General features: G+C 37.0%; 1 pseudogene; it reads right to left on the bottom strand.

The window, feature by feature from the left end:
• Positions 1–1264: 1264 nt before the first annotated feature.
• LOC104431199 lies at positions 1265–2381 on the bottom strand (annotated as a pseudogene).
• Positions 2382–2642: the final 261 nt, after the last annotated feature.

Here is a 2642-nt window from a genome sequence, read left to right as displayed (position 1 = left end):
AAGAGAAGTAAAAAGAAGAACTAGAAAAAATTGATTCTAGAAATTGTTCCTAGAAACAAGAAGTTACTTTTTTCTACTTCTTGTTTTTGTTCCAAATACATTCCCGAGAACAAAAGTATTACCAAATACGTTTCTATTCTTTTTTCATTTCCTGGAACAAAAGAATAGAAATTTTTGTTCCAGGGAACATAATTTTTTTTAACAAACAGACCCTAAGAGGCTAGACTCAAGCATAGAAACTAATAGTCATTAATGTATGTAGAAACTAGAAGCTATTAAAATTGAAACAATATTTACCAATGCTTTTGCTCGTCCCAAAGTGCCTTGATTCAAGTTTTAATGTTTGGGAAATGACAAAATCTTTATGACAAAACAGAGTGTTGTTGATATTGAATGCATGCTAATCTTCTAGGTTGAACAAGTTAGTCTTGAAAACGGGCTACATCAAAGAGAGAGAGAAAGAAAGAAAGAAAGGAGCTATTTCCTCCAATGATGGTAATTTTATTGACAACTTCTATATGATGTAAGAGATATAACTTTTGTGGAATTAAAGACACTATATTGAACCTTTTTCAGGATATATAAATGGGCAAGCCATCATATATCGCTTGATTTGGGACAATATAGATTATTAAATATGTCATTTTGTGAGTTCATTTCAAATTGGGTTAATTGACTCAACCATATTTGAAAGAACTAACTTGGAAAAAAAATCACGATAATGGACGATGATAATGACATGCACCTAACACATAGATCCCACCAAATTAGTAGAAACTGTCAATGTGCTTAGTGAGGTTACGATGAAGATATCGCAATGCACTATTATTTGATAAATTTGCTAATTTGTACGTGTCCTCATGGGAGGACCCAAAACATCAATTCTTAGAAACGCTTATATACTATTATATCATGTACAGCTTTTTTACGTAATTTTTGAATTATAATTAAATATAACATTGTGATCAAGTGTTTTTTTTTTTTTTTTAAATTTGACGCCATCGTGTTTTATTTAATTGACATTGACTAACCGGGCGTGGATCCGTTGTGTGCTAATTAGTTTTGGAAAATAATATTTCAATATAATCACCGTACCTAAAACAATATGTGGAAATGTAAAAGCAAGGAATCAGATCATCAGAACACCCAAGATACAACCTGTACAAGACAAAGCCCAAACACACCCATGCTCATCCTCTCAGGGAAGCATTCACAAGCAGCAGAATTCAAGATTCAAGAACCACCCTCCGCAAATGTACAGCGTGTCAGCGACTATTGAAGGCAGTCTCTAAGGAAATAAAATTACATAAACAAGGCAGATAGCAGCAAAAAGAGACGGAGATCTTCCATGGTTTAGAAGTGATGGTGGTGCTTCTTGCCATGATGAGACTCTTTATCTTTTTCTTGGCTTCCTTCCTCTCGTGGTGCTCGTGGGTGGCAAACCCGACAGCCCCGACGGCAGCGGCGGCAGCTATTTCCTCCTTTATCTTGTGCCGGTGAGCGTGCTCCGGGTCCTTCTTGGCCTTATGCTTCTCATGCTGCATTTTGCACATTATTAATCAGCAATGGCGTTCACGAAACAAAATGAGTTAAGGTAAAGAGGAAAGGAGCAAAAAAAAAAAAAAAATTCTCTATTATGTATACTTTTTTTAATACAAGCTCTAAGCATGGGATAAGTTCGAGAAAAAAGAAATTAATTTATTCACCTTGAAAAGAAGTATTTGATCAGGTAAATAGTGCTATGGATTACAATTATGTTTTTTGTTATTGTAGGGAAATCTTACTCCTCTAGCTGTTGGGTGAAGGAAATCAATTAAATTCAAACTATTGTTCATTTATAAGGATGATCCATTCTCGCATGGCATGCCATTATCATGTCGAGTTGAAATACGTGAGTTTAATCGAGATCTTATGCATCCAATGCTCGTTAATAACCCGATGATTCAGGTCAATAAGGTGAAAACGCAAATTTTATCTAAATTATAAAATGGGAAAAGAATTGAAAAGAATTGAAAAGAATATGATAATTATTACCAAGGCATAAGCACCAGCAGCAGCGGCACCGAGCTCGCCGAGCTGCTGGAGGTGCTTGTGGTGCTTCTCCTCCTTCCTGTAATCGACCGTAGGCTCCGTGAAGATGACCCCAGGCTCTGTGAAGGCATCATCCTTCTTGTGGTGGCTGCGGTGGTGGTGATGGTGGTGTCCTTCGGCCATGGTTGGTGGTTGTTTTTTTTTTTAGGAATGCTAGAATTGACGAAGGATCAGTGAAAGGACTATAGCTGAAGTGTATGGTATGCGTTGTGAGACCGTTAGAGAGGGAGGGGCGTATTTATAGGGAAAGTTGGCACATGCAAAGTCTCGCATCCAATCGGGCCAACGCGGGAGGCCTTAAACGCGTGATGGACGGTCGGGATTGCTTAGTCTGGTTCTGCTCGATGCATTTTTGTCTTCTTTCGATAAAGCAGTTGGTTGTATGTCAAATAAAAGCAAAAAAGAAAAAAAAATTAGGGGATGATCTTTTTCTTTTTTCTTTTTTTTTGGGGGGTTCTAGTTGAGGGATTTTTGGGAGGACAAATTCATTAGAGAACAATGCTCTAACAATACCATATACTTGACAATGATGATTTTATCGTTTCCCTTTG

This window comes from Eucalyptus grandis, chromosome 5, assembly GCF_016545825.1.
Source record: "Eucalyptus grandis isolate ANBG69807.140 chromosome 5, ASM1654582v1, whole genome shotgun sequence".
Classification (NCBI taxonomy): domain Eukaryota; kingdom Viridiplantae; phylum Streptophyta; class Magnoliopsida; order Myrtales; family Myrtaceae; genus Eucalyptus; species Eucalyptus grandis.
The sequence above is the reverse complement of the archived record's forward strand: the minus strand, read 5'-3'. Positions and strand labels throughout refer to the sequence as shown.